The following is a 24,201-nucleotide window of genomic DNA, read 5'->3' on the forward strand; positions in this document are numbered from 1 at the left end:
TTCCAGACCACAATGGCCCATTGGAAGCAGTGGGGAAGACCGCAGTCATGCTGGTAAGCAGCGACTCGCTATCTCTGCAGATGTGTGGGTGCAGCACAGTGTGACAGGCGTTTAGCGAACCCAACGGCCCCCATCACCAGCATCACTCCCTCCCTACTGCAGGCAGGAGGCACATAAACCCATTAATGTCATGGCCTCGTGGCACGGGAGTCACGGGGGGAGGGGGGCAAGTCTACATCTTCTTCCTGAATTTGGCATCTTCTCAATTTCCAAACAGGATGTAGGTCAGGGGAAGTGGCAACTTTAAATGAGTGGTTTGCAAACATAATTTCAAGTCATGCCAAGTAAAACAGTAAGAAAACTACTGTGTGCTACTGTAGGTGAAAAATAATTACTAACATTTCAGCATGCGCATCTGCGGTATGTGAAAAGCACAGGAAAAGACCCAAACCAAAAAAAAAGGAAAAGCAGCATCTCCAGAATGCCAGGAACACAGGGATGCATGTCGCTGCTCTAAATCATGCTTGTATCTGAAACTCCTCCAGAAGGAACTGTGCTATACACACACTACACTTCCTGGGATAGGCCATGGATCTCTGTGGCCCTAATTGCATAAGTACTTACTGAAAGAAGAAGGATTGTGGTCCATTTTTACAACCCACACTGCCAGTAAAATAAAACCCATGTCTATGAGGTGCCTTAACTAATGTGTGCTTTTGACATCATACCCATTTTATGTAGTTAACTGCATTATCGCAATATCATCGTTTGCTCCAACCATTGTCATAAAACTAAGACTACTTAAGATTTAATTACAATAATCAAGGTATTTAAAGCTATATAACACACAAATGTCCTTCATGAAACAAACGTAATCCTTGTAACTCTGAAAGAGTCATTAAGGCTTGTCCCAGTCACGGCAGCCATCGTTATCGGAAACCCAGTGGAAGATGTCACGATGCCTCCTCACACAAAGTAGAAAAATTACAACTCGTTAATAACTGTCAGCTTTGAAAATGCAGGATGGTGATTGCACAAAATTCAGAGAGAGGCAAGCGAACCAGCTCCCTTAAAAAGAGCAGAGGAGGAGCAGTGGCAGAATGAAGGGACAACAGTGACCCTGCCAATTACAGTAGGACACGGGGGAGGTGGTGAAGGACAGCTCACATACAGGACAGTATCAGCGGCCGGTTGTGCCTACTGTACATAGCAGAATTCCTTGCTGTCGTATGCAGTCGAATTTTCCCCTATGATCAATAACGTTTATTGAATTTAATCTAATTAGCCATACCACAACTTCACCATATCCCCGTATCTGCGCTGCTCTTTGCTGATTTTTTAACAGCATTCATTTTCAGACATTGCTGCCGCTAATTTTGTACCTGTAGTATGGTCCAAAGCTCACAGCATATAACGAGGGCCATATCAGAGGTGCACACTTCATACAAAGACAGTTTTAGCCCCTGCCTAGCTGCTCCTCTAAGTCTTAACACTGAGCTTACATAACTTGTGACTGATGATTAACTGTCAGACAAATTTAAATTTTACAACAGTCGTTTTATCTACGAGCGCCACACACGGTCTCACGGTGATCATTTCTGCCACACGTGTGCCAGACAGCACCACACGTGCCCACTCCAATCCAGCCCATTACGTTTGCTCATTGATATCAATACTCTATTAAGCTTCACGAACATCAACAACTGTGATTTCATTCAGCTCTATTTAGTTGTTAATGTACAACCGATACTGAAATTGCCTCATTTGATCAAATATACATTGATGTGCATAAAATGGCTTGATCATCACATACAGAGGGACACAGTCCAAATCAGCATGTGGCTCAGTCGGCTAAGCGCCTGTGCCTGGAATCAGAACGTTGTTGGTTCGAGCCCCGCGGAATAGTCATGCCTGTGGGCCCTTGAGCAAGGCCTTTAACCCTCAGCTCCATGGGAGTCCCTATCGGGGGCCACCCTTCCCTGCCACGCTTGTTCTCACCTACATGTGTGTCATGAGTAAGATGGGGTAGGTGAAAAGAGAATTTCCTCACAAGGATCGATAAAATATCATTATAATGAAATTTAGAATCTGTCTGCGCATCTTACAAGGCCTGGAAACACATTTTCCATCACAATTGTAAAATAAAAAAAAAACAATAATCTAAAATGTATTATTTATTGCTAATTCTGTAATACTGCTACACCATTCTCTGAATTCTACCCACTGTGCCACTTCATACTGCTACCTTGCTCTGCCACATATCACTTTACTACCTCATGCTGAATGTTATGTAATATATAAAATTACATAAAATTTTTATTATTATTCGTAAATTGCAGTTGATTCCGAGTTCTCAGTTTGGGTAGCACACAGATCACATATAATTTATAAAACCACTCATTAGAGGTCTGAAAGATGGTAGCAATACTTATTCACTGCAAACGAATTCTGAAGCAGCACACTAATCATCAAGTAATATAAGTTGAATGACCAAGAGTCACTTCCCCCTTTGTTCTCTCAGTACTAAGGGTTATATACAGTTGTGGTCAGATGTTTACATCCATTCATCCAGGACATTAATGTCATATCAATTCTGGGCTTTAAATGATTTATTTCTACCGTTCATTTTCTAGGGTGGAATAATTATTCTTCAATGATTGTTTTTAAAAACAAGAATTAGGTGCAAATTTATTTTGGATTTTCTGCAATCCAAACAGGGTCAAAATTATACATACAGACTCAAATATATACATGTATATACACCCCCCACCCCTCTGATATTTGGTTAAATGTCCCTTAGCAAGTTGCTCCTCGACCAGAAGCTTTTCGTAGCCAACAAGAAGCTTCTTGCATAATTCTGGCTGGATATTTGACCTCTCTTCTTGTCAGAATTGGTAGAGTTCATTTAAATTGGTTGGTTTCCTGTTGGAACACCCAACCGCGTCCAAGATTTGAGGTGAAGTTCCATCCATTTCGTGCACTGCACCAGTACCACTGGCAGTGAAGCAGCCCTTGAGTATGATGCTACCACCACCATGCTTGACAGCTGGTACAATGTTCTTAGGTTTCAAAGCCTCACCTTCACTCATCCAAACATACCTCTTGTGATCGTCGTCAAATAGCTCAATATGTGTCTCCTCTGACCATAAAACCTTTCTCCAGAAGGCATTTGGCTTGTCTATGTGGGCAGCTGCAAATTTCATTAGAGCTTGAAGGTGTCGATTTTGGAGCAGGGTCTTCTCTCTTGGTGGGCACCCTTTCAGTGCATGGCGATGTAAAATTCACTGTGGACAGTGACACTGGTGTTCCAGTAGTTTCCAGTTCATGGCAGGCTTGAGCATTAGTGGTTCCTGGGTTGTTCCTGAACATCCTAACCAATTTACTTTCATCCTGAGGGAGACAGTTTGGGTTTTCTTCCAGACCTTGGCAAAGTGGTGATACATCTGAATTACTTGTACTTACATATAATTGCTTGAACTGATGATCTTGGGATCTACAGTCATTTATAAATGGCTCCAAAAGACTTTCCCAACTTGTGTAAATCTAAATTCTCCTACTGTAGATCTTCATCGAGTTCCTTTGACTTTCCCACTGTTCTGAGTATTAGTCAATCCAATGAGTGCTGTCAAACAAATCCTTTTTATGCTGGCAAAGAGGAACTACCAGCTGCAGTGAAACATGATCACTAACCAGAAGTTAATAGGCCTTGGCCTTGTCAAGTTGAAAGACATTCTAGAACCTTCAGCACCACTTATTAAAAGATTTAGGTGAATGCATGTATATATTTGAACCCGTGTGCAGGGTTGCTACACAATTTTTAACATCAAAATTAAGACTTAAGACCTTTCTAAGACCTCAAAAAGGAAAAAAATACCATTCACACGACCAGAAACAAAAACCCATAGCTCCTGCCATTTTAAAATGCACTTCACATATACATGAACTGAACAACGATTTTAAAAGATCCGCTTTTACCACCAAGTGACGCTGTGCACATTGTGAGGAGTGCGGTTTCACATAAATTTAAACCCTAAAGCTCAAATTAAGCTCATTAAATTTGCATTTCCCCGTGTCAACGGCGGATAGTACTGACGCAAACTACAATGCTAACGTCCGCTAGCTTACACCGAACCCGTGAAATGAAAATGAGCTTACGCAGGCTATATACATATATACTGTACACACACCTTTACCAACCATAGACATCAAAATATCCTAGATCGGCGAAGCACAGTGTTTTGATATCTATGGGCTATGCAAGCCAGAACTCGCCCAGTTATCATGAAAATAATGAACAAGGTGTGCGAGCTCAGAGGTCATATGATTCCATAAACATTCATAATTTTATGAAATGTTAAACCATATATGATGGGATTTAATTAAAGACTACATGCCAGTAAAATAATATATTTTAAGACATTTTATGACCTTAAATTCAGCAAATCTAAAATAAGACTTTTTAAGGATCCACAGGAAACTTGGTATGTATAATTTTGACTCAGTATGGATCGCAGGAAATCCAGAATATATTCAAACTTGTGCACCACATTCATGTTTTTTTTTTAATTATTGAAAATGTATGCTGTGCAATTAGTCCACCCGGGAAAAGGAACGGTTAAAATAAATCACTAAAAACCTAAAATTAATATGACATTTATGCCCCTGATGAGTGCATCTAAAGTTCTGACCACAACTGCACAGTATTTACAGTGTATTTCTTCTGAAGCACATGACATCGACTTCACTGCATTCAGCATGAAGACCAGTAGGCCAGCAGATCCATTTTAATTGTCATGTATCTGAATTGTCCATTTGGAATCCAGGCATTCACCCATTTTCCATAATTGCTTGTTTAGATAAATATTGCTTCCCATCCATCCATCCATTTTCCAAACCGCTTATCCTACTGGGTCGCGGGGGCTCCGGAGCCTATCCCGGAAGCAATGGGCACGAGACAGGGAACAACCCAGGATGGGGGGCCAGCCCATCGCAGGGCACACTCACACACCAGTCACTCACACATGAACACCTACGGGCAATTTAGCAACTCCAATTAGCCTCAGCATGTTTTTGGACTGTGGGGGGAAACCAGAGAACCCGGAGGAAACCCCACGACGACATGGGGAGAACATGCAAACTCCGCATACATGTGACCCAGGCGGAGACTCGAACCCGGGTCCCAGAGGTGTGAGACAACAGTGCTAACCACTGCACCACCATGCCGCCCCGTTTATGGTTCTCCTTGACGCAAATCATTAGAGGAAATGTTACCCAGTACTGCATATTGCCTTTAGATAGCACCATGCTTTGGGCCTGTTTTGTACAATGTACTTCAACCAATAGAAACAGCATTTAGTACTAGCTAGCTAGGTTCTTGCTAGCTAAGTGCTCTGTGACAGTATTTTGAGTATAATTCTATCGAGAAAAAAAACATATTTTTGTTCAAAATAATTTTTATATTCATTTTGTGAGATGTCGCACACATAGTATTTTGCAAAAAATTACTGTATTATTTGTATAACTGAATCATTGCTTAACTCAACTTTATTTTTTTTGCTGGTCTCTCAGAATGTTACTTGCAAACCGTAAATGGGATCTGGATCATGCTTTGCCCAGTTTGAATTACTTTCGTACATAGTGTGCGCTGTGTATTCATGTAGGATTCTCTAAAGATCAGACGCATGAACAGCTTCGGTTTATCACTAGAAATGACGCTACCAAAACTTAAACTGATATCAACAAATGGAAAGAAAGATAATAAATATATTTTAAAGTAAATAAAACCAAATTGAAAATGAAAACTAAATTAGAATTCCAATAATTGAAAATACGAAAATAAAAACTAAAAAAAAAAAAAATCTAAACTAACAACACTGATTCAGACACAGAGATTCATCTAAACTGCAAATCTTTGTACTGGGGATGAAACGAGATTATCCAAAGCAAACAACAAACCCTACTGTCATGCAGCCAAGGAGGGAATCAAAACTATTAACTTTGAGGAATGAGACCCTACTAAAGACCAGCATTTCTAGTAGAGAGTTTACAGTACAAATCCCAACTTTAATTGGGACCTACTTCCATGAGGTCTAGTTTCAAAAGAGACACAGACCAGGAAATATCTGACATCCATTTTTTTCTCCAAACAGAGCATGATTAAGTACCATACTAAGAGCATACATCTCATCTCCGACATTTCATATGCTGTATCTCAGAAAGATGACCAAGGTCACCTGAGGTTCTTTGGTACAGTGCCCCTGCTATGTTAATTACAGACTATTAAAACAAAGATGAAATATGAAATGCCACTTACAGCCCTTCCTCTTTTAATCATCAATGACCGATGAGGAAACAAATTAAAATAATCTGAAAACCAAAAAATTGGGAAGAAAATTCATTAAAGCCAAATGCAGGGCAGCGATGTCCTACGGAGACATATGAAACCAACCCCATTAACCCGAGGCGGAAAGTTCGCATCTCAAACTCCAGGGCGGCTCACGGCTGCTGCTTTCCTCAGCCGCGTAATTAACCCCAGTTGCTTCAGTGAATAGCTTGAGGGAATAAGTGTAAAGGTGGAAACCCCACCAAATCGTGGCAGTTAAGCACATAAACAACGTCTGCGCACACTGCGCAAAGCCATACCCATGAAAATAAGTAAAGAGCACTTTAACAGCAATCCACTGTTGGAGACAAAAAAAATACATCATCTGCTTCAAAGCACCAGATTAGCTTTTAGAGGGTTGGCTGCTCCCACTGTACATCATGTGTCCGGCCTAAAGATGCTACGTAATACAATGTCACAGCAAATGTCAGAAAGGTGACACGATTACAAAGCACCACTTTCTCCAGCAGTCCATCAAACACAGTTACACCTCTGGCCAAAGGCTTAGTGAGATAACCTTTTGCTCAAAAGGCTCGGATTTAATAAGGGCAGCTCTTCGGTCGCTCAAAACAAAAAAAACCTTCAATAATCAAACATTGCTCACCCTGAAATAAAATCGATATCGTGAGTTTGGCATTATTTTGGGACCAACAGAGTGTTGAATGGGAAGGCTCTGGCCTTTTCAGGCCGGTGGCCGGAAGATTGGCCTTCACATTTCCCCAGCAGTGTCAAGACTTATCTTAACGAGGATCCTTCGTGAGAGAATGGGATTTCAACAGGAAACTCAGCAATTGCCGCGATCCTGTTCCGGGACTGAGTGTTCATTGTTATTTTCCAAAACACCAAAACCTGCTGTCATTATAGCACAAACAGAGAAGCACATATAATCAAACATGTTTCTAAAATGCAATATTCTCCCGTATTGCAATCTTATTCAGAGTAAATCACATACTGTACACATCGTGGGCGCAAGATGGGGATTTCCTTCACAAATTATATCAAGATCAACATCGATGTTTTATGTCTGCGCACACAATAGAAATTGCATTATACACAGTTAGAATCTGCATTTTTTGTTTTTGAAAACAGTTCACCTTTTTACATCACTAAGAAACAATTGCATTTCAAGGATTTATTGGAAGTCCGCAGACAGGAAAAAAAAAATTAAATCTCATCCATAGGACACCACCTCTGGGGTGCATTTCAGATTGTGTCCTGTCACTCAACGTAACAGGCACCAGTTTCTCCTAAATCCCTGGGGCAAAAAAATGAAGTGAAAAAAGTTGAAATGACTGCAGAATTTTCACTGGAGACTTTAATGCATGTACCACTAACCCAAATTAAAATAACAGGCATGTTCTGCATAGATTCCTAGCTCTATCTCTATCACATGGAAGAGAGTAAAGAATTATCATTTTAGGCAAAGTTCCTGTTTATCATTTTAATACAGTTTAAAGTATTATAGTACTTTGTGATAGACCCAGACCAATTAAACATAATACTCAGGTGGGTTTAGAATAATTCCAGTTAAACTGTAAATTGTAACAAGAACGTCTTTACCTTGAGATTACTAAGATAATTACCAGCTAATTAAAATAGCAGTACTGGCAAAAAAGTACAAAATATCCATGTACTCCTTTACAAAACTTTACCACATACGAAGGCAATTGGCTCAGCTTGACAGAAATATCTTCTCCAGGAAGCTGAACGCTCTCTCATTACCACCTTGAGCACCTCCGGTACCAAATGCATAAAACACTTTCCATATAAATTAGAGCCTCACCTGCACTGAAGACCCTTGATTTGTTTATATAGATCACAATATGCCTCCCATTTGCATGTAATGAATATTCATAAGAGTTTCGGTTTTTAATTTTCAATCAGCGGACCTTTTCACCCACTAATTCAGCATTCTCTGAACAGGCAACCTTTGGTTCCAAGATGTGCCCCTTAAGGTATAAAAAAAAGTCTAACAATGTGTTATGCATGGACAGACTGTTGTAAATAAAATGAAAACACCATTATCTTATATTCTGGCATGATAAAGGGCCAGGAATGTGGGTCTCAGGCTGGAGCCGACCCGAAATGGAACTAACTGCCTCAGGTGCATTCCTCTAAGGGACACATTTTAAATACTACAAACAGGTGTGTAAGAACAGCACACACAGTGAACAGGCCCTCCGTCTGTATGCTCGACACATCTGCAGATAGGTCTCTGCCTGCAGGTACCAGCCAGCAAAACATTAGTCACAAGGAAAGCTGAAATAGACACACCCACCTGCTATCTCTAGGACAGGCACCATGAGCTTGTTATGGTGACTACGTTCTGGTAAGATTAATTAAACGTGCCACTAGAATGGGATTTAGATTGAGTGCCTGTATTCAGCTTGCCCAGTCTTTACCCAGTTAAACAGTCTGGGTGGTTAACAGATGGCCAGATTAACCACAGTTTGAGGTTTCAAATATCTCTGAATCTATTCCCGAAAGCTGCATAGAGGATAGCATGTCTGTGACAATACCGCATGTCAGTACTTAATGTCAACATAGAGAAGGTACACATGTTCACAGACCTTAATCAGGCCTTTTGAAGCCAGGAGTCCCTCGGCAGCCCCCCCCGCCATCATTTCCTAACCTTATCAGCCACTCCCTCTCCTCTCTCTCTTCATTTTCTCCTACAGCACCTCTTTTCACTGAAAATCTGTGAACGCTGAGCTGTCAGTAGAAATCACTTGAAAACAATGGAAAATTGGACGATAGCTTTATATCATATCCCACAAATTTTAAGTCCATAATATTATGATTAGTTACGAGTCTCCCTACCATTGCCAATGCTTTTATTTATACAGTTTTTTTCAGGAACGTATTCTCATGAATTTCAAGATCTCCTGCTACAAGGTCACAGTTGGGATGCTTTTATTCATCAGTCTAGCAAAGCATACGGCCAGAACTCTGTGACCTCAATAGGGGAAACAATGCGTTCCCCAAATACAGATGGAGATTGTGCTACGGTTGTGATGCTAATTAGCATTCACAGACCACTCCACATTCGGGTACATACATCTGTTCCTTTCCACAATCCCTAAACAAATCAATACAGCATCCTTAATTACATTTCTGTAAGCAATGATAGCAATAGTCATTTACAAGTAAACGGCTGTTAGCATTGAGTAACTCTTACCCATTTTAGAATTCCTGTCCTCTAAATTTAAGGGGGAATAAATGCGAAATACCATCTAAAATCTCAAATACACCCATTAAGAAATTGATACTAAAGAGAAAATGTAGTTTAATGGCTACAATATTCTTGTTTAGAGAATGCTCTGCTTCCACAATTAAAATGGCTACTGTCTAGACCGCAATCTGAAAATAACCACAGAACTGAATTGAAATGATTACTTTGTGATCATTCATCTCAATAAACTTCATACGACTTATTTCTGCAACACCACTGAAATATTAACAATAAGAATCAGTTTACCTGAGCCACACATGTAAGGGTCCCTTCCTGGAGATCAGCTGCAGCTGGAAGCAGTTTTAGCATACCCAGCGTGATGCTAAAGATGATCATTGGGATATGAATTGTTTGAGTACAATGGAGCTATATTTTAGCTTGCGTGTCACGAAGATCATAGTCGATGCCCTGGGATTTCATATTCTGTGGTCAGACTGAGTTCCTTACATCGTGGAATGCATACATGCCTACCAGTATTCAAAATAGTCTTTTTTCTTTCTCATCTGGGATTTCCATTCTGAGAGGAAAATTAAGAGTCAAGAGAAAGACTACGGAGTCATGAACACGACAGTTTTCATATTGCCTGTGGTGTAAAATTTCCCGTTAAGCACGGTGGTGACTCACAAGCACGAAAAAGTTTCCTAGGGAATCGTATTGCACCGAGCCACAGAGCTGCAAGAGTAAATTTCAGTCAGACAGATATCTGGTAAAGTTGCAGGAAATAACCAGCCAGCAAACGCAGGGTAAGATTTAAACCAGAGTACTGGAGTTTTTACTCTTATTCAACACAAAAGCCACAGAAACAGCCACTGACAGGAACAGCAAAAAGTCGACACGACGAAGGGCATGCCATGAACAAAAGCCTCCCTTCCAGAACTGCAAGACCTCCAAAATGAAACTGTTTAATAGCAGCACTAACGTGCAGTCAGAATTCCCCACTGTACCGCAGCAATGTCCCCGCACCTCTGCCACACCTCCACACTACAGCCTCACCCCACACCTCAGCCACGCCCCCCAAAACTGCAGCCACACAGCCACGTCCCCAAAACTGCAGCCACGCCCACACACCTCTGCCACACCTCCACACTACAGCCTCACCCCACACCTCAGCCACGCCCCCCAAAACTGCAGCCACACAGCCACGTCCCCAAAACTGCAGCCACGCCCACGCACCTCTGCCACACCCCCATACTGCAGCCACGTCCCTGCCCCTCTGCTACAACCCCATACTACAGCCATGCCCATCTCAGCAATGCCCCCATACTGCAGCCACACCCCAACTGCAGCCACACCACCATATTGCAGCCATTCCCTAGATCTCAGCAGTGCCCCCATACTGCAGCCAGGCTGCACATCTCAGCAACGCCCCCATATTGCGGCCATGCCTCAGCCACACCCCCAATCCTGCAGCCACACCCCCACATCTCAGCAACGCCCCCATATTTCAGCCTCTCACCACATCTCAGCCACACCCCCAATACTGCAGCCACACCCACACATCTCAGCAGTGCCCCCATAATGCACCCATACTCCTACACCCAAGTTGCACCCACAACCAGCCGCTTCACTGGAGAATTGACAGCTGCCAATCATCTTAGCTTAACTGGTTGACATAAATGGTTCCTGGTTCTCCTCCTGTGTGATTGCATGAGTTATTATTCCGATTCTCTGCCCACTGTAATTGTACCCTGAGCCCATTCTTGTTGCAAGTCTATGTACATGGAAGTCTGCAAGTGTACCTGCCTTTCCCTTCACTCCCTGGGTATGTCCCCAGCTTTTCCACCTTAGATTATGTCCATCAGTCTATTGTATCAGCTATCTGTTAGCTCTGCAATTGGATCTCCAGTACATGAGGTGTCCCACGACAATTATAAAGTCACAAGCTGCAGTGCACTGGGAAACAAACTATGTGATAACAAGCAGAATTCCGAGCTATCAGCTTCACCAATTTAAGGAGGCGCTCAAGGATATTGAGTGGGAACAGAATTCATTGTGAAAATTGTCTTCATTTAATAGTGCCTGTATGTGGGGGGGAAGGAGTGTAAGAAAAATAGCATTTATGAAAAAAAAGAAAATGGTTGAATGAGACTGCTAGGTTAATTAGGCGGTTTAACGAATATCAAGAATTTTAATGGCAAACTTGACCCTCCCCTTAACTCTCTAACAATTCAGGGTGGTGGGCTCAGCGGTAACCTCATTCCTAAAATAAACTGATTGGATAATAATGTTACTTTCTACTGAACACACTGACTTTAGATCATTGCACGGTTCTTCATACCGCAGAATATGCCACATACAAGTAAGTAAATACCCTTAACAATGAAGGCTGGTATTGTTATACATGTAGACTTCCTCGCCATGACACTAAAATCGGTAATCCTGATTAATGTTCGTTTTCCTTTTCGCCCCACAGGAAGTGAGCAGCTCCTTCGTTAAATCTAGCTTTCACCTGCTCATAGAAACATCTCTGCTAAAGCGTGTTCCACAGGCAGTGTACTGTGTACAATGCAAGCATGCGTAAGTCCCCAGCCCTCTGATGCAGCTCCCCAGTACAATGTACGATGTAAGCATGCGTAAGCCCCCAGCCCTCTGATGCAGCTCCCCAGTACTATGTATGATGTAAGCATGCGTAAGTCCCCAGCCCTCTGATGCAGCTCCCCAGTACAATGTACGATGTAAGCATGCGTAAGCCCCCAGCCCTCTGATGCAGCTCCCCAGTACTATGTATGATGTAAGCATGCGTAAGCCCCCAGCCCTCTGATGCAGCTCCACAGTACTATGTACAATGTAAGCATGCGTAAGTCCCCAGCCCTCTGATGCAGCTCCCCAGTACTATGTACGATGTAAGCATGCGTAAGTCACCAACCCTCTGATGCAGCTCCCCAGTACAATGTACGATGTAAGCATGCGTAAGGCCCCAGCCCTCTGATGCAGCTCCCCAGTACAATGTACGATGTAAGCATGCGTAAGCCCCCAGTCCTCCGTCTAAGATGAGTCTTGGAGTAGAAGTCCATCCATCCATCCATTTTCCAAACCGCTTATCCTATTGGGTCGCGGGGGGTCCGGAGCCTATCCCGGAAGCAATGGGCACGAGGCTGGGAACAACCCAGGATGGGGGGCCAGCCCATCGCAGGGCACACTCACACACCATTCACTCTTACATGCATTCCTACGGGCAATTTAGCAAGTCCAATTAGCCTCAGCATGTTTTTGGACTGTGGGGGGAAACCGGAGTACCCGGAGGAAACCCCACGACGACATGGGGAGAACATGCAAACTCCACACACATGTGACCCAGGCGGAGATTTGAACCCGGGTCCCAGAGGTGTGAGGCAACAGTGCTAACCACTGCACCACCATGCCGCCCCTGGAGTAGAAGTCATTAAGCTAATAAGATCGATAAGCAACTGGGTGGCACCAGGCAAGATAAGCCTTGCTGCTTTGTTATTTACTCACACAATTAAGTAAGGAAACACAAGTCTGGACGACATTTCAATGTCATACAGTAGGGGTGCCTAGGCGTGTTTCAGGAGAGGCATTGCAGCGATTCATCCATTCCACCATGACAGCGTTCCCTTAAGCCGAGCACGGAGGATTTCTGGCCACGCGTGGCATTCTAGTGGAGGGGTGACTGACAAGCGTCTTTGCAGATACGTCACTATGCTCATTGGGTTTTATTCCCTCTAAGGATGTTTCCTTCAAAAACACTATGGGCAAATCAGCATCAAGCCTGCATTCCCGTAGCACGGTGAAAACCTGGAATATGAACCTGCCTCATTTGCTTTCCGTGTGAATGCAGCCCCCCATCGCTGCCAAGCATGGCAAGGGCTGCGTCAGCACCCCACACCGCATTGATCAGTCTGCAGAGCACCTGCTCCTCCATCAACAGCTGGGCCTGCACCTGCCGTCTGGATAAGACCTCGTGCCTTCTCACGGCCGGCCGGTGGAGCCATGCTGGAGACCCGCTGTTCTCTAGGGGGAGAGGGGGCAGACGCTGGCTGCAAGGGGCAAGTCCGGAAGGCGACCAGTCAGCAAAGGTCTCTGGTTCACTGTCTGCCTGCGTGGGATGAAAACCTGAACATGTCCAACACAATAACCCAGCTGCAGAACCCAGCAGCATGTATGGGAAAGTGGAGACAAAAGTCCCCTGTGATAAAAGGGTTTGCTAAGCAACAGAATAAACTGTAATCTCTCAAGCTATCATCCATCGTCAGTGAGCACATATTCAGCATTACTTGTTTGTGTAATTTACAAACTGTTTCAGGCAGTGCTGTATGTTGATATAAATAACACATTTGACTCTTTAAAATGGAAACTCCAAATTTCCAGTTCTTGCTGCGTTATCAGTCGCCTTCATAGGGATAATGGAGAAAACGTCCGTAAGCTTTCATTTAATAGGTTATGGTGCGTATGAAGCCATGCCATGAGAACATATGAAGCAGGAACCTGGACACAGGATACACACACTGCCATTCCGGCCCACGTCAGCATGAAGGGCCATGAACAAACAGCGTCTCCCTGCGGTGATGTATCCCACATCACCTCTGAGCTTCATCCACACTATTAAGAGCAGCAGCCCAGGTAGCCTCATTCCGGGGTCCAGACCCTGAACGAGGTGGTCATGCCAGGGTCCGTGTAACAGTCCAGCAGGTCACCACAATGTGCAAAGGAGAGCCTATGAAATCAAAGGGCACGAAGATCCCTCATGACCAATTCGCCCCCCCCCCTCGGAAATTCCCATTGCGACAATGCCCACCCCACTCCTGTGCCCCAAATGTTAGATGATAGCCGACACAGAAATACTGCCAGAAATTTTGAAATTCATTGTATTTTCTGTTGCTTAATGCGCAATCGGTGGTCAGTCATTCAAGTTATTTCCTGAACGTTTCACCCACCTCTGAGGTGACAGAACACAAGAGGAAGGTGTCACAATAAATACCTGTGCTTTAGCGACCAATCCTGTACATGCTGGCTTTCCCCTCAGTCTATTCCCCCTCGCTTAATTAATCCAATTACTGGCTGCACTATGTCATTTTCAGAAAATACTGCAGTGGTGGTGGTGGGGGACCAAGTAGCAGCACAACCACTGAGAGAAAAATTATATCTCCCTTCCTAACAATGAAAAGGCTTGTTAAGAGAGCAGGCTACCACACAGCCATACAGCTGTCCAGACCCTTTATTTATTTACAAATACATTTAGATCTACAGTACATCAGCTTTATGGCCAATTGACAAGGCCAAAAACTGACCATACATTTGGTTTTAAATAAGTACCTAAATTGCTACTATGCGCCTGTGTGGCAGTTGGTGAAAACTCTCACAAGGATTTAAGACGTCTTGCAGTTCAAGTCAGGATAAGCCTAGACACTGATTTGTGAGATAGCCTTTTCACACAAGGATACCAGCGAAATGAAGTTAACATACACTATTTGAAGCAAGTACAGAACTCTTGAAGCAGATTACAGTTAATGCTGTGACACTGTAACAAGTATAAGGATTATTCTCTTGGTATTTATATTGGTTTTGTGGTTATAACAGGGAATTCACTTCTGCAAATTTGTTGCTTTCATTATTCTTATGAATTCCTCTAGAATGGAGGTTCTGAGTTCTCTAAGGACCACATTGAACCTTGAAAACTGACGAAAAATTCATTTACAGTTAAATGACTTAGTTCAACAAGTTGTTATGTTTATGTGTAAAAAAATACTTGGAAATATTAAAGTACATCTCGGGCAGCATGGTGGCGTATTGGTTAGTGCCACTGTCTCACAGCAAGGGGATCCTGGGTTCGTTCCCGGGTCCTTTCTGGGTGAAGTATGTGCGCTCTCCCCGTGTCCGCCTGGGTTTTCGCCAGGGGCTCCGGTTTCCTCCCACAGTCCAAAAGCATGCAGGGCAGGTTGATTGGCAAGTCTAAATTGGCCCTGTGAATGTGTGTGCCCTGTGGTGTGTTGGTGACTGCCCGGGGTTGGTTTCTGCCTGCGCCCCTTGTTCCTGGGATAGGCTCTGCCCCCCCCACCACGACCCCAATTGGGATTCAGTGGTTACAGTGATGGATTAAAATTTTTTTTTATTGTGCGTTATTGTACAACAACATATGCCCCTAATCAAGGATTAGGTAGTTGGGGTGCTAAATTTGCACCAAGAAAAGATGGACGCAACTGCTTATTTCAGTCTTACTGCAGTGGATTTTCTCCTGATATCCGCCTACATATGCCGTTGTCTAGCCAGCGTGCAAAATCCAGCAGAATTTGGTTTTATCACAGTTTAACCCCACATTGGATGAAAGTTTGCCCCTTGGCAATAGATCCTTTCTGCGCCTCTAAGCTAACAGGCTGTGTCACTTGGTGTGTTCAGTGTGACTCTGAAACGTAGCGCTTGCCATCCAGGGTGTTCTGCTAGTGACGGTTCAATTGTACTCCTCGTGTTTCGTTTTTAAGCTACTAACCATATGATGTGTAACCCAGGAAAAGAAAAATGTATGTAATTTTTAGGATTGTCGTGTTTCATACGTCTTCCATTATTTATTCTTCTGGGTCTTATGTTCCATGACCATCTTAACTTCCTCTGACTGAGAAGTGCTGTTTGTATAGCAGGACCCTTTGTCCAATGATGAATTAGGGGATGATTTCCAGGAGAATACCTGCTTGTAGCTGACACCTGTCACTGTAGATCCAGCAGCTGGAAACGTTCACCTGGATCACAGAACATTAAAGAAAATGTTTTCTTTAAAGGTGCTATCTGGTCTTATATGGTGTTCCTCTGTTAGAGACTTGGATTAATGACTGTTCTTGGCTGAGGTCAGAAGCTATACAAACGCAGTACCTTTATGCTATTGAAGGTAAACCTGAATTGCATGTCATATTTTTATTGAGAGGATCTTAAAGGAACAGCGGAGTAGATTTTAAAAAGGGCTTAAAATTGGAAACATTTTGCAATTTGTTATATCCACAAACAACCTGTGTATATTAGTCTTTATGCATGTAATTAGCTAATCATGCAGCTGGAATTATTTTTGGTCTTCGGTGGATCACATTAATCTGCAATTACCCCTATCTGCAAAGGACCTTGAATTTGATTACTCTCGTTGCATGTTTCTTACACTCAATTTATGCAGACAATAGCTGTCTAATAAGTGAAAACTAATGATTTTCATTCACCCAGTGTTGCTTCTAGCCCAGGTTATTAGCAAGAGCAATATGCTATTTTGGAATGAAAGTACCACAAGATAAACTCATGTTTAGCATATCTGCAAAGGTCCTCCAAGCGTAAAGCCTTTAAACTCTTGGCCTGAACGTATGTGCATGTAGTGCATTCGCATATAGCCTAGAAATATGATAAATGGTACCTTACCCCCCCCCCACCACCCATGGTAAGCTACATTTGGTTAACTTGGCAAGGCTGGTCCACATCGCAGGGCCGCCCACGTGTAGCCCTTCGCTTGCCACATGGCAGCAGAGTATCCAGTATGTGGTCTTCTGCAAACAGAACATGCTAAGAATGGTATTAACACTCTTAATGGTGCCCAAATGTTCCCTGTATCCCTCAGCTGCTGTGCCACCTGAGCCGGGGGGGGTTGTGGTTAAAAAAGAGGACTGTTAAGCAGAGGTGGCCCATTAACAGGAAAAGCATTTAGCAGCTGCCAGGCTATAGGTACACCTCAGAGACCAGGCTGATTACACTGTGTAGGTCATACTAATGCAGGATAGCTGACCAGTCATACGTGAGCTGGTGATGTCAGCATGCTATCCATCACTTACTGTCTGCAATTGCAAATCTGATTTTTAGTGTGACGTTTGATAAAGGTTGAGCTTATTCGTATGAAAGAATATATAGGACTGTAAAAAATGTCCATGCTGTGTTAGCATTCTGTGTCAGGGCCAGTGTGAAGGGATTTTGCAAAAATTAATTAGCCTATCTGAGCTTTCACTTGATCAGTCTGCTGTTATTGAGATATATGAGGCGGTGATTAAACCAGCTGAAAAGCACAGATACCTCCCACTGCATTGCCCCTCAGGACACCTGTGAGATCGCAAGAACATTTGCAATTTTATTCTGCATGAGCTTGAGGGGGCAGTCAGATTTTTCTCCCTCCCTGTTTATGTCCTTTCCCCCAATGATACTTTGCAAATCAGGTAATGTACTGTGAAGTATGTTAAATACTGTCTCACCAAAACTTCCTGACCTCTTCATGCATATGTCTGCCATTTTCCTCTCCGGCAATTCTCATTTCATGTGATTCATTAACGTAGGAGGAGGGTGATTCAGACTTTTTCTCCAAAATGAATACATTACAACTTTCTTGCAGAGGCTGTACTTCCGAGAGAATGACCAGGTAATGCTGTGTTTCTCGTTAATAACTTCTCGTCACCCATACCCAGCTTGTTTTTAAAGCAGGCCACTCAATCAAAGATCTAGTTTTCCTTCTCATCATGACAGTAGAAAATTAAATTTATGGAACGAAGACAATCGAGCCTTTGATTGACATTTATAGCAACTGAATAATATAGATTTACATTATCGGCGTTCATATTTTCAATGAAAAAGTCAAATTTCACAGTATGGCAAGTTTCATCCGGAACAATCCGGGAGTAGTCTCTCTGAACTAGCCACAAAGGTAAAGAATGACTAGGAAAGTATTTACAAAACATTGACTTGAAAATGTATTTCTCTGAATATGTGTTTAGTCTGGGACCTAGTCACAGGGTGAGATATAGACAGATTGTCCAGGGTATGTAGGGCACTCTCGTGACTTCCACTTTACAGTACCATGCTTGCAGGGGGATAGATACAGGTCCTTGGTGCTGACAGGGTATAACAAAATGTCTTTCAGAGGAAGATACTCAGCAATGACTGAGAAATGATTCACATTTGCATTGCACCTCCTGTCTAACGTTATATTTTTCCTGAATCAGACAAAGACAGTGATGTTTTAACCATGGGGAAAATCCAAGTCTGGTTTTTTTTCTGAGGGCTCTTGCATCTAAGCAAGCCAAGAGGAGCTTGGAAGCACCGTGGTGTTAATACAAAGATGTTAGCAACCGACCAACATCTCAATTCAACATGTTAAAAGGAGGGCAGGCTTGTGCATTCTACCCCACTGTATCCTACAAAGTATGCATTGTGATCTTCCATGGTTCTTGTTTCACTGTTTATGTATATTGGGGGTCTCAAAATGACCCTCAATTTGGGCTCAAAGATGCTGGGCAAGGAGAAGGTGCAATTACTCACTTAGACTCTTTATCTGTCTTCCCTGAATCTGAAGTGAGTGACCTAAGACGCCGGGTAACATGCAATGGATTTTTGGGCCAGCAAAGTCCGTGAATACTTTATATAGACATTCTAATAAGACCAATGAGTGGGTTGTTTGAAGGGACAGCCGCACAGTGTAGAATAATTTGCCCACAGAAGACTCCAATTAGGCTGTCTTGTTTGATAAAGCTGTTTGTGTTCCAATTGAGCATAAGTCAAGTTAATGGCACTATGTATGCTGAGGGTAAATGTGGGATTTGTATTTTGGTGAAGGTGCGAATGTATATTAGCAGCATCATGGACATAATGGAGCCCAATGTCCCATATTGGCAAATTCTTACTCCTTTTGATGTCTCTTGTAGGTCCATTCCTGTCTCTGAAATCAGCTGACCTAAGATTTGTATGTACTACTATACCTTTTTCACTGCAGATGTCCTTTAAATTTAATGTGATGGATTTCTTGACAGCAGCTGTCTCTTATTGTTGCCCTTTTAGGGTTTTAACTCACAGTACATTTTAGGCAACTTTCTCTAACGCACTGGCAAAAAAGTACAAAATTTCAGGGATGGCTCCATCCAGCCAGCTGCCTGATCTGTTCACATCCTGACCAAGGAAGCACCTTATTACGTGGTCTCTGTGATAGCTGATGGTTATTCAGCAAGACCCTAAGGCAGTGTTTCCCAATCCGGCCCTTGGGGACCCAGAGTCGGTTCACATTTTTGCTCCCTCTGAGCTCCCAGCCACACGATCTACATTTTCGCTCCCAGGAGCTTGAAGGAAGCAAAAATGTGGACTGTCTGTGGGTCCCCAAGGACCAGATTGGGAAAAACTACTCTAAGGCAAATGAACGGAAAGGTTGCATGTGGTAACGAAGGCTGCTTTCTCATTCAGATCAGCTCCATGGAGTCTACACAGGAAATTAATACGTAGCGGGTGATGTTCTGGAAACTTCTGTGAAGTTCATTTTAACAGCTACATAATGTAGGCTTAGTCTGATTTTAAGATGACACTTTGAGAAGAAGCTTTTTCAGTGAGTAGATGTAGTTTGCAAAAAGGTTAACGGTGCTGGTTATGTTTTTAAAAGGCATTTCATAAAAGATGAGTTATTTCAAAATTGTTTGTCACCTTTATTTTTTCCTTCCCAGTATTTCTCTGACACTCAACTACTGCAATCTTTTTTGATGAGGTGATGCTCTGTCTTAGGGATTTACCTGTTGTGTTAAGTAATATAAAAGTTCCATTTATATTGGAATGAATGCAGAGCTTTTTGCATGCTATAAGATTTCTGGTCAACTCTGTACTGACTTTAGGTACAGAACACATACTGTTTCTTGTCTCCTGTGATTTGACATGCTATAGTTAGCCATAAGCTTGTCATTCAGCCTCTGTAATCTTATTGCTATAATTACCTTCGCACAATTGTGTGTTAATTATCGCAAGATGTTTTGGGTATTGCTTTCAAAGACAATTTACCCAGGGAATACCACAGAATGATCAGCCTCTGTGGTCCATACATTCTGCTATTAACATTCTACTGATTTCTCAAATATGACAGCTGTCTTACAGTAATGTGAACCCTGGTCTGTTATTTAAATGATGCGGTTTTTTTTTTGCTCGTTGAAGTAGCATATTTCTTCCCATAACACCAGGAAGCCTTTTTGAAGTGATAATTGACTAGGGGTATGGAAAACCACAGAGAGTTTGAGCATTCTGGTATTGGGCAGGATTGGGTGAGATTTAACAGTGGGAAAACATGTGTAAATTAACAAGGTAGAGGGCTTTCCTATTAAATGTTCAGTTCACTGTGCCATCATTCATGCAGTGGACAAGCAGGATTTGCCTTATCTTCGAATCCTCAGCGCCTAAGGTTTTTTACGTTGCTGGAGGAGAGCCCAGCTGTTTGTGGGGTGGAACTGCTCAGGAATAAGAAAATTTAAGTTTCCACACAGGCAGGGTTTGGTGAAAGCCTTCCTAGAGCGTCAGAATAAGGGTGTTACCATGAGAACAGCAATCACACTGCCAGCGGGACGTGGCAACTGGGCTCCACTAAAAGCTTGACCTCATGGATGCCGGGTATACTTGCAACCGTGGGCATGTTTTCCATAAAATGGGAATTGGCTGCACGACCCGTGTAGAATGATCTTTTGTAGCCTTGCTAAGACCCTGAGAACTAATCTTTTAATGTTTTCATTTTTCATCGGCATGTTTTTCTTGCTATTCCTCTTGGTGTCAGTAGGCCAAGGGGACAAAAATGTCTCCTTGTTCATACACCACACAAAAGCCTCGCAGAATCACACCACTGGAAAAAATGCAAAAGTTTTCTATGGAAAAATGTCAATGCCATGGGCTTGAGAAAGGAATAATTAGCGTAGCAATTAGCACACTAGATTTTGGTATCTATTCTATGGTTATATTCCTGTGGTGTGGAAATGTATCACTAGAGCACTGGAGTGTACCTACCTGCAAATAAACACGTTAAAAAGACGTTCATAAAAATAAATTATTTGCTTTGTAAAGGAGGCATCCGTTTGCTTTGAGTTTCTGTACACGACTGTCCTGAGGTTGGCACATTGTTTCAAACGTTAGGACTTTACTTACTGCAGAGACACCACAGTGTGTGTGACTGTCGCGGCGTAATTTTCATCATAGAGGTTGGACACAACGTTTGAGGGCATGCGCCAACTGAAAACAAACAAAATGGATGGTTTATTCTGTGATGTAAATGTGCCTCAGTTGTGCATTGGCCAGGGGGAAAAGTACCAAGAACTCAGAAAGGAGATCCAGACCAAAGATCATACGTAAATAGGGCCAGTGGATCAAAGAAGTCTGGAAATACTGGCATGTGTATGATTCCGCTACGGGATAATAAAGACTCCGCGTATGGCTGCAAACTAAAACGAAGTACATATTTGTAACTGCAGTCATACAGCTGTCTATATGCTTGTGTACTGTAAGTACATAACCCAGAGCTAGTTTTAATGTAATGCTCATTTTGAATATAACAACATCCATACCACACGTCATCAACCTCATAGCAGCTTTTGTAGAGTACCACTCCAGCCCTGCCATCAAAGTACGTGGCTGCCTGGCTGGTTAGCACAAAAGGTGTTAACATCCAGGAACGGATGGTCCGGCACTGTGGCATGCGTGCGCGCCCATATTCCATCAGCTCTGCCCGAGGTTCAGATGGTGCTGCTGTCCAGCCACCACATACGTGGGGAGTTTTTCCCACTTGGACACATAGTCCAATGCCTGAAATATCCCAAACATCATCATATCATATTAGAAGTCTGTTCCAAGAACAGCGTAGCGTGTATTCAGTAAACGGCGGGTACCAGTAAGCGTTGGGGCACTGCCTCCCCTAGATTGCATCATAATATATGTTTCATTTGGCATGCGGTTTCCATGGTTTCCTGGATCATTTTGAGGGTGAGGATTCCTCAGGGGTGAGCTGTAAGTGTGTGAATCTGTAGGGCAGGGCTTGGGGTCAACTTTTTTCCGTCTCGGCCCCATTGGGGGGCGTTCTGTTCGGCTCCCTGCGGAGACAGCGAAGTGCTGTGAATCGCTGAGGCTGTTTATTGCAAACGGTTTCTCTCGCTGCCATTTATATACTGAACGGGATAGTTACAGTGCAGCAGCGTTATTGCTTAATCGGTTATCACCGCTGTTACCACAGAGTCCTGATTATAGACACAGGTCAATGATTTCTCAAGAGTTCCCTGTGCTTGAGCTTTGGGGTTGGTAAGTGGAGTGTGTTGGAGAGGGGTTGGGGGATGATCATAGGTAGAATAGTCTGGGGGTTTGTGTGATAGGAGACCAAGCGCAGGTAAGGTGCGAGCAACTATCAGAGCACGAAACCAAGCTGGTTTGCATATGTCATGCAAGCTCTAATAACATTTTAAGAGCATTACAGAAAGGACTGGATGGTTTTGTGAAGATACAAATTGCTGCTGTCATTTACCTACTAGGAAAACAGTCTCAGCATAATATTCCATCTTGTTAATTAGCATTTCCTACTCGTGTCTATGGAGCAGAAGAGAGAAGCGCGAAAAAAGTAAATGTAGGTGTTATTTCTGTTACAGTTCTACTTAGGAATAAGCAGCATGCGGTTTAGTAAGGGGTCCTTTTGTGTTCTATATACAAAAACCAATCCCAGAAGCTCTCAACTTCTGCATTTCATGTTTCTAACTTTCTACATGTTTTTCCCCTCTGCAAATCTGATTCTGTGGTTTTGTATTTGGCTTTGATTTAACTTTGCAGAGATTGTTAATGTCTGCAGTTGGAATTATTTATAACATGAAATTGAAATAACGATTGTGATTGTGAGGTTATTGTACTCTCAGAGGCTTTGTGGCAACTTGGCTAAGCTTGAATGATGAATCTGAAGTGGTTGACGTGCGGCTGTCAATAAATGGTGTCTGTGGTGCGGAAATGACATCGTGTATGATCAGCCAATAGCATTCATTCTGGTAAGTGTCTGTTGCCTCTGGTGATTGGAAATGCAGAAAGTGATCATTTAGTCCTCTTGGAACACAAAGAAAAACATGCAGTATAGTTATAGTAGGTTAAGTCTGAGTTGGCTTGTGTATTGTCCCCTGTACAAATGTGTGGGCTCCCAGATGTTGACGTTACAGTAATTAAGATGTAATGAATAAATAAATAAGCATCAAAAATCTGTTCCTCAAAGTGCTGGTGATATGTCAGAACATTTGAGCTAGTGATAAGATACAAAGGTGTGATAGGGGGCAAAGTGGGGATAAGTAACATCATATTGTTAAAAATATGTACTTTTAATATTTGAGTTACTGTTTTCTGTCCTTTTTTTTGTTTAGAGAAAATCTTTTTCTGAAAGTGGACATATGCTAATCTTACAAATCACACAGAGGGAGGAGAGTGTTCCCAGCAAGCTGTTTCATCAGAACAGACTCCTATTCCATTTCATCACTCTGCAACATCGATTTGTTTATGCTTATAAACTCAGACAGTGCCAGCTCTGGCCAGACAATAAAGAAACGTGAAATTCATGGTTCGCCTACGATCACTTGCTTCTCTGAGACTTCCTGCGTGATGTATTTGGACTACATATGGCAGTCACATTGTTTCAGTATGTGGCCGGTGATTATTTCTGACCGACAGTGACCTTTGGCTTTTGGCCAACTGAAAACGCTCTCAACAATAGCTACATATTATTCCACATGTAAGACCTCGGTAGCAGTTTCTTCAGTTGTTCTAAGATGTAACAATCAAAAGCACCTTTTGATGTGATGTTTAACTGGAGAAATATAAACCATGGGAAAGACTCACTGTGCACAGTCTGTCGCCACCAGGTTTAACCCAT

The 24,201-nt window shown here is 42.7% G+C and overlaps 1 protein-coding gene across 1 annotated transcript in view; it reads right to left on the reverse strand.

Annotated features, from left to right (window-relative positions):
• Positions 1-24,201, reverse strand: part of asic1c (acid-sensing (proton-gated) ion channel 1c) — a 185,840-nt gene that overhangs the window by 121,324 nt on the left and 40,315 nt on the right. The gene's annotated exons all lie outside the window — the stretch shown is intronic.

The sequence above is a fragment of the Brienomyrus brachyistius genome, chromosome 4, assembly GCF_023856365.1.
Source record: "Brienomyrus brachyistius isolate T26 chromosome 4, BBRACH_0.4, whole genome shotgun sequence".
NCBI lineage: Eukaryota > Metazoa > Chordata > Actinopteri > Osteoglossiformes > Mormyridae > Brienomyrus > Brienomyrus brachyistius.